The sequence below is a fragment of the Cnephaeus nilssonii genome, assembly GCF_951640355.1.
Source record: "Cnephaeus nilssonii genome assembly, chromosome: 8".
In the NCBI taxonomy this organism is placed as follows: Eukaryota; Metazoa; Chordata; class Mammalia; order Chiroptera; family Vespertilionidae; genus Cnephaeus; species Cnephaeus nilssonii.
The window spans coordinates 44,877,962-44,893,138 of NC_137079.1; the positions used below are offsets into that span (position 1 = coordinate 44,877,962).

The 15,177-nt window shown below is 38.6% G+C and overlaps 1 protein-coding gene across 1 annotated transcript in view; it reads right to left on the bottom strand.

Moving 5' to 3' along the window:
* GPC6 (glypican 6) overlaps positions 1 to 15,177 on the bottom strand; it is a 1,109,667-nt gene that overhangs the window by 655,166 nt on the left and 439,324 nt on the right. The gene's annotated exons all lie outside the window — the stretch shown is intronic.

Here is a 15,177-nt window from a genome sequence, read left to right on the forward strand (position 1 = left end):
TGATGTCTTATTATTGCAGACATGAATGATGGTATTTTGATTAAATGTCAAAATCGACTAAGAAGGGGAGCCAAGAATAACGTCTCTCCTCATTTCATCAGTTCCAAGGATAATGGACGTGTCTCTTTATCAACCATTCCCTTCTCTCCATCTCACTGAAAGCAATGCCACGTAACAGATTTTCTACATCAGCCCATAATCAAGGATGTGTTGCTGCTATTATTTCTCTTTTTTACATTGCTTTGCATGTGTTCTCGGCAACAACATTCCTGATTAGCAAAATGTAATGGTACTACAAGTTAGCCCCCAAAGCTTTCCACCTTTTCCAACCAACTCTTCCAAGATAACTAAGCTACTTTCCCTCTCAGAAGTTCTTTCTACATAAATTACATATGTGATTGGGTGACTGATCAAATTTCTTCAATATTTTACCCCCAAACGCATCAAATGGACTACCCATTATTTCACATTTGGCTTCTGCATGTATTGTCCTATAACCCGTTGCTTCATGTCTGTAGGTCTCACTTACAAGTGAAGAGAAGCAGAGGGACAATGGAGAAGGGAGAGTCGGGAAGGAGTGAAGAATTAGGAAACCGGGCTAAGCAAGCCCTTGCCTATTTAGCTGACATATTTGCCAGTCACTATTCTTAAACATACTGGTGGTTCTACATGCTAATGGCAAGTAGAAATGCCCTGACCTTCAGCTCCCCAACATTTCTCCCTGGTCCTCTACCCTAATTTTTTGATTGTTTTAAATCACACCAGGCCTTTCAAATATATAGTGAAAAGAACTATAGTATATAGAAGTTGAAGATAAAAAAATTAAAGTAAAAAGCCTTCTACCCTCAAGTAATTAAGTTGTAGCTCTTACAGGATAATTTGATGATAATTTGATGAAATGATGTGCAGCATACTGATAAATGATACAGAATCTTGTAAGTGGGAAAATTTGAATGTTTTAGTGGACAGAGGTTTCAAATATCCAGGTAAGTCAACACCAAAGAGGCTTTTCTAGTGCACAATAACATTTCTGTCAAGATGATCTTGTGAATAGTAGTTCTGTGTTGTTGTTTTTTAACGGGACTTTGGAGTCTATAACACATTGTACATGCTCCTTATATAAAAACTGTAACTTAGTGTTGAATAATCATTTGGGGTATGCTCAAAATACAATAAAATAAATAGCATTCCTTATTAATGGTTTCCTGGAAAACCATCATGTCTTCTTTTTGATCAGACCATTCTTTGATACATTAGAAAGTCTGCTTCACAGAATGATTAGCTCAGAAAGCAACTTTTCTCCACTAGCACAGATAGGATTAGTAAGAAGGCACAGCCCTGAAATGTTCAAGTGGCATAGCTGAAGGGATGTACCTATTTACCTCTTACAATAGCCACACAGAAGAAAAGCTGTAGTCAGCCCTGTCCAATGTAATAACCTCCAGCCTTTAAGTATAAAGTGACTAGACAAAATTGAGATGTTTCATAAGTATAATCAGACACTGGATTTCAAAAAATTAGTACAGAGAAAATAATTAAAAATATCTCATTAATAATTTTTTATTGAGTACGTGTTTAAAAGATATTATTTTAGATATATTGGCTTAAAGGAAAAATATTAAATGTAATTTTTCCTGTTTCTTTTTACTCTATGAGATGGCTACAAGACAATTTAAAAACTATATACTACGCTGCAGCAGCATGGATGGAACTGGAGAGCATTATGCTAAGTTCATGGTTGGCAAACTGCGGCTCGCAAGCCACATGTGGCTCCATGGCCCCTTGAGTGTGGCTCTTCCACAAAATACCACAACCTGGGTGAGTCTATTTTGAAGAAGTGGTGTTAGAAGAAGTTTAAGTTTAAAAAATTTGGCTCTCAAAAGAAATTTCAATCATTGTACTATTGATATTTGGCTCTGTTGACTAATGAGTTTGCCAGCCACTGTTCTAAGTGAAATAAGCCAGTCAGTGAAAGAAAAATACCACATGATCTCACTCATTTATAAATAATAAAGAACATTATAACCTGATGAACAAAAAGATAGATACAGAAGCAGAGAAGCATCGAACAGACTGTCAAATTACAGTGGAAGGCTGTGGAGGGCAGTAAGAGATCAACCGAAGGACTTGTATGCATGCATATAAGCATAACCAATGGACGCAAGACACTGGGGGGTGAGGGCATGTATGGGAGTGGGGTGGGGGGGCAATGGGGAGATATGGACACATGTAATATCGTAATAAATTTAAAAAATTGAAAAAAAAAACTATACATGTGCCTTGCATCCTATATAATAAAGAGGTAATATGTAAATTGACTGTCACACCCTCACACAAGATGGCTGCCCTCATGTGGTCACAAGATGGCCGGCAGGGGAGGGCAGTTGTGGGCGATCAGGCCAGCAGGGGAGGGCAGTTATGAGCAACCAGGCTGGCAGAGGAGGGCAGTTGTGGGTGATCCTAGGCCAGCAGGGGAGGGCAGTTGGGGGCAATCGGGCCTGCAGGGGAGCAGTTAGGCATCCATCAGGCTGGCAGGGGAGTGGTTACTGGGTGATGAGGCTGGCAGGCAGAAGTGGTTAGGGGCAATCAGGCAGGCAGGTAGGCGAGTGGTTTGTACCAGCTGTCCTGGATTGTGAGAGGGATGTCCAACTGCTAAACTGGCAGTCGGACATCCCCTGAGGGGTCCCAGATTGGAGAGGTTGTAGGCTGGGCTGAGGGATAAATTTCGTGCACCAGGCTTCTAGTTGTATTTATAAAGGACATCCCTGCTATATAAAAAGACAGAATTTAAGTGATATGTCTGTGTCTGTGATAAATAATACCAAAGACAGCAACTTTAAAAAATATATTTATTCAATTTGTTTCAGAAACTGCACTTATACTCTTAATAAGTTACCATGCTACAGAAAATATATACTAAAAGATGCTCTGCAGCTTGCTAAAGCCATAATAACTGGTTTGATTGCTCCAACATTGGGAGCCTAATGACAAAATCCAATGACTGCCGCAACACAGCACAACAATCTTTTTAATCATATTTCAGTTAGCTCTAGAAGATTCTCATTTTAGGGCTCCCAGGGGTCTTATTGCTTGTCTTTTTCACTTGAGATAAACAAAATCCTGGTTCTACATTCATCTTCAGTATGTGTTTGTTGCTGTGGTGGTGGTCTTAAAAGCTGCAGTTGTTGATAGGGTTGTAGGCTGCAGACACACCTGCTGTAAACGTTATCCTACAACAGCACCATGGAAATCATTCCTGTGCTGGGCAAGGGAGCTGGCCTCCCACCTGCCAGAGACCTGCAGGGACACCTAGGCATTACTTAGAGAAAATGTAAGATAAGGGAGATAGAATTTTCAGCTTTTCTCCATCAGAATTAGAAGACAGATATGCAAGATCTGGCTATGGTAAGGAAACATTTGAAGACTGACTTTTTTGGCCTTATTTAGACTGGACAAAATAACTTGTGTATTCTTCGTTTAGTCCTTTGTTCACTTATTTATTCACCAATAATTTTTTAATAATATATTTTATTGATTTTTTACAGAGAGGAAGGGAAAGGGCTAGAGAGTTAGAAACATCAATGAGAGAGAAACATCGATCAGTTGCCTCTGCACACCCCCTACTGGGGATGTACCCACAACCAAGGTACATGTCCTTGACTGGAATCGAACCTGGGACCTATCAGTCTGCAGGCCGACGCTCTATCCACTGAGCCAAACCGGTTAGGGCTATTCACCAATAATTTATCACCTATAATGAGAAAGATGCTAGAGCTACAGAGATGAAAAATACGGTATCTTTGCATTCACACCCCAAGTCACTTTATTTCTTGTAGAGTTCATTTTCTCTCAGATACTTCAATTTTTAGAATTGATTGTTAAGATTGTTAAGAGGCAGACATGTTGATAAACATCAGAATGCCCTAACATGGCTTTCCTCACTTTATGTCTAGGCCTCCTTTATGTGAATATCCTATATTCATATACAGTCCATATACATATCTATAATCCATATTCATACCCATTTATACTATATCTACCATTGGTACCCATGTCTACATCTACAACTATGCCCCATACTTAAAACATACACCATATATTCATGATTGAAAAATGTAATACTCTAGCAACTGTTCTGGTTATAGGCATCAAAGTTGATATAATTAATATTTTTAGAATAGATGCATAGCCTCTACATCATGTAAATAAAAACTAAATGCTATGAATGAGATAGGACCACTGAGTCAATTTCCAGCGGTAAAAGAATGCTCCATGACAGTAGCTGTACTCTACCTAGGACTAAGGACTTAGCAGGCTCTTCCAGAATGCCCCCTATACCCCATGGCTGTGGTTAGCAGGGAGCTGATGATACTGCAAAAACTAAGAGTGTCATGTTGTGGTATGGCCATGACATTTCTTATGGGCATAAAATTTGGATCCAGAAATAGTCATAAAAGCTAACTTGCTCTTTCACTGGCCCTAGTTCTGAAGCTGATTATAGAGAAGATAGCCCCCCTTTTATTCCTCCCCCAGTAAAATGTCACGCAGAGAACAGACATCATAACAATCTTCAGCACACTTTCTACTTCACTGTATCCTGTGCTCCCCCACAACACAGCGCCCTGGGTGCAGAGTAACAGCAGAATCTACACTGGCTCTGCCCCCTCAGCCTTCATTGTGTCCTGACCTTTCAGGAAGGAATGTTGTCAACAGACTGTAATGGCCCTCTCAAGTTTTACCACAAATTACACACTCCAGCGAGGGGTGAGGTCCTGTTTTCTTTCTTGTGCAGGCCACCTGCATCTAGTAAGTCACTCCCAGGTCATCAACTTTTTGCCTAGAGAAAGGTCGCAGTTAGAGGCTTTCAGGTTCCAAAGGTAACATTTTAAGGCTGACAAAATAAGAAACGGCTTCCCTCCCTTCCCAGCATCTCTATGCTTACTCCTCTCTCTCGTTGACTGTTCAACCTGGAAAACGGCTGCACAGTAGAATTAACTCAGTGTGCTCTGAGACTATTGACAGCCTCAGACACACAGGGAGCTTTCCCAAGCACACCAACCAGAGGAGCCATCCAATGTTTTCTTCAATGGGCTCTCAGGCGGGCAATGCCAGTTAGTTACAATACATGGCAACAGAGCAGAGGGAGGCCCTGAGTGCCTGCTACCATCTCTGGCTGGGAAAGCGCAGGGAGTAGCCGGAACCCATTCAGGGTCAAATACGCAACAAGGACATTTGTATAGTTTTGACATGTTATGTTGAAAGAGGTAAAGCAGGTAAGAGTTTGTGTGTGATTTACTGTTAAATGTTTCCATCCAGGTCTGTTTATAAGGAAGCTGAACATTCCTTAATATATCCAACTGTCTTGTTCATCCTAAGAGTGCTGTCCCTTGCACTTAGTGAGTACATGGTATAGGAGTTTGGGGATGAAAACCAAAGATAGCTAGCTCTGTCTTAAAGATGGCAAAGAAAACCATGCACCCAAAAAAATTGTTTAAATATGTTTTAATTGATTTCAGAGAGGAAGGGAGAGGGAGAGACAGATGGAAACATCAATGAAGAGAGAGAATCATTGATCGGCTGCCTCCTGCAAGCCCCCTACTGGGGATCGAGATCTCAACCCAGGAATGTGCCCTTGACCAGAATCGAACCTGGGACTCTTCAGTCTGCAGGCTGACACTCTATCCACTGAGCTAAACCGGCCAGGGCAGTAAGGATGTTATTGATATGTATCTTACATACAGAAGAAATCACATCCGTGTCCAGGTAAGTGAACAGCCTTCAGAGAAAGAGGTAGAACATTACTAGTATCACAAAAGCTTTCCCCCCCCAATCATCAAGCCCCTAATAAGAGATTCCCTTTTCACTTTATATGAATGAACTCATACGGGCTCTTCAGTGTGCTTTCTATGGTCACCATCATGTTATGAGATGCATCAGCTTTCTTGAATGTAGCAATTGTTCAGGCATTCTAATTGGCCATCCTTGAAAAGTTGGGAGGGGGGAGGCCACTGGATGGCTCCCAAGGAACTAAAGCAAGTTCGAGGAGTGGGCGGAGGCGGGAGGGAAAGGAGAGAGGAGGGGATGTTGCTGATTTGCAGATCTCCATGTAAGTGACCTTAGAAAGGCTCAGGAATTTTCTTTGACATACCCTGAGGAAAGGAAAATAGGATTTTAGATTAGATTTTATAAACTTCTACGCTGTAATATGTGGACAAGGTCAACACATTTCAAAATTGTTTGGGTGAACTTTTTCCCATCTGGTTTGGGTTAGGGAGGTTATTGGCCTGGGAGTTTCAAACAAGGTGGAAACTCAAAGCCAATTTTATGGGTGTGAACTGAAACTGACAAAGAGCTATTTCAAACAGTCTGGTAGAAACTGGGGAGTACCTCCTAAAGGTCTGACACGAATGCACAGACATAAATATGTTGCTATACTCCATGCAGGAATCCGAGGGTTCAAACAGAGCCACCAGGAAGAAAAATAAACAGCCCCATAAATGGGCATTGTTTTGTTAGAGAAAAGTTATGCAGATACATATATATGGAAAAGTATATGTAGATAATATATGGAAAAGGTCTTGATTTTGCTTCTGGGTGGATCCATTATCTTTTATGAAGTAAATGGTAGCCTGGGATATCTAAATATAAATAGGGCTAACTTCAGTTAAATATTCAGTGGGACAAAATGAAGAGTTCTAACTAATACAGGTTGAATTTTAAATCTTTTCTATTGGCCCAAAATTTGCTGATTTGCTTGAATATCTAAATAGATGAAATGGAGTGCTGTTTTGTTTTTGGAATCAAGTTATTAAATAGTGCATCCTTGGAAAACACTGATTTTTTTTTATTTTTTGAATTTTATTAATGTCTGATTTAAAAAAAAATAATGATTGTTATAATCATTGGTAATGTGCAAGTATGAGCTTGTGTTAAAATTGCATCCAGGTGAAGTGACCAAATCCTCCCTAAGCATGGAAGCCCTTTAATGAATATTCCCCATGTATTTTCATTTCTCTAGGGTGAAATTTATTCATTCCCTTTCATTTCAATCTCCATAACTAGACATAGCAGGTTGAAAAGAGTAAAATAGCATTCCTGCATTTCTTTAATCTTCCCCCATCCAGTTCTGCTTATTGGAACAACCTGTAAGCCAAAAGGAGTTTCATAATAAGTGGCTGGATTATCACCTTGGTCTTTCAGAAATCTGTTCAATGCCTTACAAAAGTCAACTCAAAATTAACTAAGAGCATCATATCACAGATTACCTATTGTCTTTCTAACACTTAAAAGTCTAAAAAAATAGTCTTTGGCTTCCCATCCAAGAATGTTAGGTGCACTTGACCTCATTGCATATTATTAGACTATTTCTCAAATGTTTATAAAATTTTCAAATTCTAATTCAACTCTCCAGGGTACGTTTATACTTTAGAGACAATTAAAAATGACTAAATTAAGTTTGTTCATGAAAAATCTTACACAACACAGTTTTAAGGCTTAGTATTGAACTCTATGGATTATATCATTACTGAACAAATCTTACCTTTAAGTGAACAAAGGTCATTTTTAGGTTTCATGGACACACAGTCTTATTGTCTATAGAACCTTAAATCTATGAGTGCTATGTGAGCAAACTTTTTTGCAGATGGGGATAAAAACATTTTCATTTATACTAGTACAAATGTGACATCTTCCAGGGATGGATTTTCATCATGCAGCTATGAAATCAAGATGAATTGCACATTGATGAATGATTGAACCTTTAAAGTGATACACCAAGAACACACGATTTTGTGTAAATAAATCCTAGTAAGTGATTCAAAATACAACATAATGTATCAGAGAAAAGAAATATAGCAGATATTAGAAAAAAGATATGTTCAATCTTTATTTCTAAGATTATCTTTAAATCTGGTCATTAATCACTGGAAAACTATACACTAAATTAAAGTCAGCTGATAACAAAAATTGATGTCTTTGAGATCATAGCAGAAATATAATTTCTCTCCTATTGCACTGGGAATTTAATTTAGAAACTCCTCTTGAAAACAAAAGTATAAGATGAAAAATTCATTGTTCTTTTCTTCCTAAGATAGTATATCAAGTTAAATTATAAGATATAAGGACTTAAGAGCTTAGCCACATGATTTGACTACAACCGTTATCCACAGAAATGATCAACAAATAGCTGTTTCCAAGAGTGACAGTAAATTCAGAGGAACAAACTTATATACTTTAGTTTTATTTAAAAGATGAACCAAAAAAGAAAAATACCATCCCCCCAAAGCAATATATCGTTAAACTGAAAGTATATATCTGTCACAAATCAAAAGTCACTATAAGCAACTGCTATTCTAACTTGGACGAATCCAGTTGGGGAACCTGTAGCCTGTAGTCAATATGGCTATTGCCATTGGTAAAAGCTTCTTCAATTACATTATCATTTACTTATAGTGAAAAACATCCACTAAAGAAACTAAGCATATCCATATACCATGAACTATCTTCCTTTAATTATTTATAATGATGGCTCTTGCCCTAAAAATCACAGGGTTTCACCCATAAGATTTAAAAACTAATATAAACCATTCAAACACATCAGCATCTCTCTTTCTCTCTCTCTCTCTCTCTCTCTCTCTCTCTCTCTCTCTCTCTCACACACACACACACACACACACAAACACACACACACATACACACACACACACTTAGGTTAAGCTGAGTTGCCAGGCAAAAGGGAGAGAACTTTTATTATTAGCACACTAGAGGCCCGGTGCACGAAATTCATGCCCAACCTGCACCCTCTCCAATCTGGGACTCCTCTAGGGATGTCCGACTACCTGTTTAGGCCTGATCCAGGACTGCAGGCTCCCAACTGCTCACCTGCCTGCCTTCCTGATTGCCCCTAACTGCTTCTGCCTGCCAGCCTGATCACCCCCTAACCATTCCCCTGCCAGCCTGATTGATGCCTAACTGCTTCCCTGCCAGCCCGATTGCCCCTAACTGCCCTCCCCTGCAGGCCTGGTCATCCCGAACTGCCCTCCCCTGCAGGCCTGGTCACCCCTAACTGCCCTTCCCTGCAGGCCCGGTCGCCCACAACTTCCCTCCTCTGCCGGCCTGGTCACCCCTAACTGCCCTCCTTTCAGGCTTGATCACCCCCAATTGCCCTCCCCTGCAGGCCTGGTCCCTCCCCTGTTGGCCATCTTGTGGTGGCCATCTTGTGTCCACATGGGAGCAGTATCTTTGACCACATAGGGGCAGCCATCTTGTGTGTTGGAGTGATGGTCAATTTACATATTACTCTTTTATTAGATAGGACAGAGGCCTGGTGCATGGGTGGGGGCCGGCTGGTTTTCCCTGAAGGGTGTCCTGGATCAGGGTGGGGGTTCCCTTTGCGGCATGGGGCGGCCTGGGCGAGAGGCTAGTGGTGGTTTGCAGGCCGGCCACGCCCTCTGGTGACCCAAGTGGAGGCCCTAGTATCTGGGATTTATTTATCTTCTATAATTAAAACTTTGTAGCCTTGAGCGGAGGTTAGGGCAGGCCAGGGCGAGCAGAAAGCTTGGCTTCCTCCATTGCTGGGGAAACCCAAGACTCCTGCTCGCTCAGTAGCTGCAGCCATTTTTGTTGGGATTTATTTATCTTGAATAATTGAAACTTTGTAGCCTTGAGTGGAGGCCAGGCAGGCCAGGAAGTTTGGCTTCCTCCATTGCCGGGGAAACCCAAGCCTCCTTGCTCACTCCGTGGCTGCCACCATTTTTGTTGGGATTTATTTATCTTCTATAATTGAAACTTTGTAGCCTTGAGTGGAGTCCACGGCCGGCCAGGGTGTGTGGGAAACTTGGCTTCCTCCATTGCTGGGGAAACCCAAGCCTCCTGCTCACTCTATGTCTGCAGCCATCTTGGTTGGGTTAATTTGCATACTTGCTCCTGATTGGCTGGTGGGCGTGGCTTGTGGATGTAGTGGAGGTATGGTCATTTTCCATATTACTCTTTTATTAGATAGGATAATACTGAATTTCTAGAATTTATAAGATTGCTATTGCTTATATAATTGTTCTTAGTAATTTTGTCATTTTCTTCTCTTGTCCTAGATTCCAGGGATACAACCACTATCCTCTCCATGAATAGTAGAAAAAAGGTGAAGTATGCTTAGAAAAAAGCTGAAAAATAACAACTTATATAAAAATATAAAAAGCCTTTGGTTGACTATAGCAGGTCTTCAAATGACATTATTCCATTTAACTTTATTTTGTTATAATGTTTTTAGATGTCATAGGAACTTACCTGTTTATATCAATTAACCTGCGGTAATTTGGTTTTGATATACATCATTTCACTTAAAGTTGCAGAACCTATCAAGGTTGTTAAATGAGGACTTACTTTATTAGATGTAGATGGTATGTAGAAGTGGATAAGGAAGTGTATTAGTTATCTATTGCTGCATAACAAGTGACACCAAAACATACAGGCTTAGAATAACAACATTTATTATGTAATCTTTTCTGTAGGTTAAAAATCCCAATGTGTGATTAGTTAATACTAAATCTTCTGGTTCTGGATCTCTTAGGCTGCAGTCATCTGAAGGCTAAAGTGGGAACATTCCACTTCCTAGCTCACTCACGTGCAGTCTATTTGACTAATGCTTCTGTTCCTCACAGTATATCAGCTCTACATACACAAAGGATTGGTTAGGCCAAAGATTTAAGTGATTTTAAAATGTAAAGTACCCCTAAATGAAGCATGCAATTCACAAATAATATTGACATTGAACTAAATGTTGTCACATATAAATGTATGTTTTGGGTTGAATTATATGTTTCAAAAAAAATTTGTTGAAGTCCTAATCCCAGTACCTGTGAATGTGACTTTATTTTGGAAATAAGCTCTTTGTAGATGTAATGAAGTTAAGGGGGATGGTTATTATGCCAATATGACTAGTGTCCTCATAAGAAGAGAAAAAGAAAAACATGGTAAAAGGATCGTGTGACTGATACCATTGTAATGAACCCAGTTATTAATAACTGGAAAGGAGCAAAGGGAAGGCCAAATAGTATAGGCATGCCATTTGTGAGGCTTTGCCAGGAAGCTGCAATTTAACTCTCCCCAGGTTACCACCAGCCCATTCACTGCAGATTGATGGGGGAAGGGACTGGATGGGAGAGAACAGACACATGCCTAGTAAAGTCTGGGTGACATAGGGAAGGTACTTGTCTGTCAGTCACACCTGAGAACAGGTCATTGGCTAAAGTAGGCATGGCCAATGCAAGTGTGGGAAGTTAGGAGATAGTTAATCTTCTTAACAAAGGAATTAATTTTCTAGCCTCTGTTGCTTGCTTGTACTTGACTCCTGGCTTTCGGGGCAATCATGCATTTGTCTACATAGCCATGGGACCCCACACATGATGGACTAATGGGCTACAACTAGCCTGATGGTACACCAGACCCAGCTCCACCATAAAACAGAAACTCTGGACATTGACTTTGCTTCTAGCCCCAGTTGCACCTTTTCCAGGACTGAATTAAGGGAAATAGGACTTTTGAAGCCAAGGGATATAATTCCATGCAGATAAAGTTTTTCACCACGTCTAATCCTCCTGTGGAGGCCTCCAGAAATTCTTATACCAGCAATAGCCCAAGAACCCTACTCCCACTAGCAAAGAAGAAAGGCAATCCACACATTTCTCCAATAACATAAAGATGGAGGCAGATTCTCTCGTAGACCCTTCAGAGGGAGCACCATTATGTGATACCTTGATTTCAGACTTCCAACTTCCAGAAATTTGAAAGACTAAATTTCTGTTGTTTTAAGCAGCCTAGTTTGTGGTACTTAGCTGTGCCAGCCCTAGGGAATGAATAGAACGTATATGTCAGAAAGCAAAAGCAATGATTTTCCTTGTCCTTGTTTAATATTTTCAATAAAAATCTTTGTACCAGCTTCATAAGTATTTAATAACAGGTAATGAAATAGATTTATTGATATGAGAAAAAGGATGTGGACACCAATAAGACTTGGACTCAGGCTAAAATGCATCAGTCTTTTCCCTGTAAATAAAAAACAAAATTTAAGTAATGAAATCAAATAAAATATGGAGTTATCTGTCATATTACTCTTGTTTGGGTCTGTGGTTGGTTTTGTTAAAAATGCCTCAATAATTATTTGGTTGCTTAAATAAATACTAGGCAATGGAATATAATATTGTATATAAAGGGTGAATTATAAATATATACAATAGGAAAATGTATAGAAAGACAGATATTCAAAAATAAGTATTGAACTGTTAAAAACAGTTATACTTGAAGGACAGGCCAATAGTAATATTTTCCCCTAATCTTTGAACTTTTGTTTTTGAGTATTTATTTTTATTTTTATTTTTTTGTTTGTCAAAGACCATATTTATTTTATTTGTTTTTGTTTTACAATATAAAACATAAAGCTATTACCACATTATTTTGTTTTTGAGTATTTGTTATTTCTATTAGGAAGCAATAAAATAATTGCTATATGTTAAGTTATTTATCATTTGAATGTAGCTAATTTGGTCATTTTAGTAATCTGCTCTATATGATAAAATTCCAGGACACTGAGTAATGAATAAGACTTAGAGAATAATTTTAAATCTTAAAAATCTTAAAAACTTTATTTAAAATCTATTACATGAATAGATTCACTATTTTACTACTTTTCTTTTTCTCCCTTTCAATGGGTGTTTTTGGCCATGTGGGCAAAAATAATTAAAAATAATAAGTAGCAAATGATCACTTTGCCATTTGAATGCCATGATTAATATTATTGGTCCCCTGGGAACACATACTTACATGTATCCTATTAGGTTACTTAAGGCTGATTATCTCTAGATACAGCCAAAAATGAAAGACTTAGGGATGATTTAAAAACCAAAATAGCAGTAAATAAAAATTGTATTTTGTAACATTTTTGTGCTTAGAAAAGTAAACAGGTGTGTTTTCTTGCAACAGAGCTGCCTTAGTAAACACATGAGCTGAATTTCATTGAAATACTTCCAGCTGTGTTAGGACCATCTGTTCATCCTTTTTAGTTTTAATTAGTGCTAGAGACTTCCTTTATTTCATTAATTCATCTGCAAATTCTTGTTTGCATTTTGCCCTCTTTATGGATAAAGAAGGAGAAGGTCTGAACAAACTAGAAATTCTAAGTCATTCTTTTTCTAGTTTTACTTTAATCAGCTGTCCTAAAAGTAAATGAAATTGCTGCTTTTAATAATAATAGCAATTTTCCATCAACTGCACTAATGCAGCATCATGTCATAAAAGCAATTGCAGACATCATTCAACATATGTTTACCAGATGATGAGATTTTTAACCACAGATATTTGTTCCACAGTGGCTTCCCCTCGTTCTTTTTAAAAACCCAATGGTAAGGGTTGTCCACTATGAAGTCATTTTCTAAATATTATATTTACATCCGAGGGCTTTCAGGCATGTTTTATTTTCACACTTACATAATCAGAAATCAAAATAAAATATTAGGATTTGTTTCAATAAAGCAAGTACATATACTTTCAGTGTGAAGTTAAACTTGACCTTTCACTTCTAGATTAACTATGGTACTCAGGTTCAACTGTCCTCATTTGAAGAGTTGTTTTCCCTGAACTTATGCATTTCCCTTTTACCTAACTTTGTATTTATCTACAACAGTGCTTCTCACTTTAATGTGCTTATGGGTCACCTGGGAATCTTCATGAATGATGGTTCTGAATCTGTAGGACTAAAGGGGCCTTGAGCGTCTGCATTTGTAATGTATCCCAGGTGATGGCAATGCTGTTGGTCTGAGCACCTTGACTAGCAAAGCTGTAGTGTAAGTATTACTGGTAGAATAAAACATAAACACCTGTAACTGCATGAAGTTTGCATTAAGGAGTGTTAAATTAAACAGCTCATTGTATCTAAAAATTGGCACTTTCTGTCGTTAAATATAAAACTGGTAGTTATTCTTAATCAATTCCAGAAGACCTCTCCTTTCCTAGTAATCAGATAAAAATCATAACACATACACTGAATAGAAAAAGTGTAATAAGAATTCTTCATGAAACACATGCAACAAAGTTGTTTTAACTCTCGTGCTAAAATAACAAAGAAAGGAACAAAGGCACATTGATATACTTTCTCTTCCATTTCAGTGTACATGTGCCTGTTAATCTCTCCTTTTTTGTTGCTGAAATTATTATTTATGTTTCCTGTCTTTATTCTTGATTAGTCTTGCCAGTCATTTGTCTATTTTATTGTCATTTTAAAGGAACCAGATCTCGCTTTATTATCAAGTCCACTTTTACTATTTTCTACTCATTAAGTTCTGCTTTTATCTTTACTTCCTTTCTTCCACTTAATATTTATTTTTGTCCTAGTTTCTAGAGTTGACTACTTAGTGTATTTACTTTTAGTCCTTAGTATTTTCTACTAATTGCATGTATTGTGATTTTTAAAATCTTAATTGTGAATTCCATATTTTGGATGAAGTTCTTATATCTCCATTTTATTAAATGTTACAATTTCTGTTTTGAATTGCTCTTTAATAAAACACCCAGATACATGTCTTACAGTATATTACTAAGAGATTTGTTTTTGAGAGATGATAGATAGAAACATACATGCATATATACATACTTATTGGCTAATTTTTTTTAAATGAATACACAGTTTTATTGCACTACTAGAAGCCCAGTGCATGAAATTTGTGCACGGGAGGGGGGGGTGTCCCTCAGCCCAACCTGCACCCTCTCCAATCCGGGAGCCCTCGGAGGATGTCCCACTGCCAGTTTCAGGCCTAAACTGGCAGTTGGACATCCCTCTCATGATCCAGGACCTCTGGCTCCTAACTGCTCACCTGCCTGCCTGCCCAAACCACTCTGCCTGCCTGCCTGATCCCACTAACTGCCCTCCCCTGCAGGCCTGGTAGCCCTATTAAATTTTTTTTTAATCTTATCCCCTTCACACACAATTGTATGTGACTTCCTTATTGGCTTCTCCGTCTCACACAATTTTTCCTTCTCCTTTATGTAATATTTTTTCCTACTGACTCATCATTTATAAACTTTTCTTTCCTCCTTATTTCCTACTTCTGTTCCATCATTCTTCTTCCCATCTTTCTCCTACCCTCCCTCCCTCCCCACATTCCTTCTTTCCTTTATCTTTACCCTTGCCCA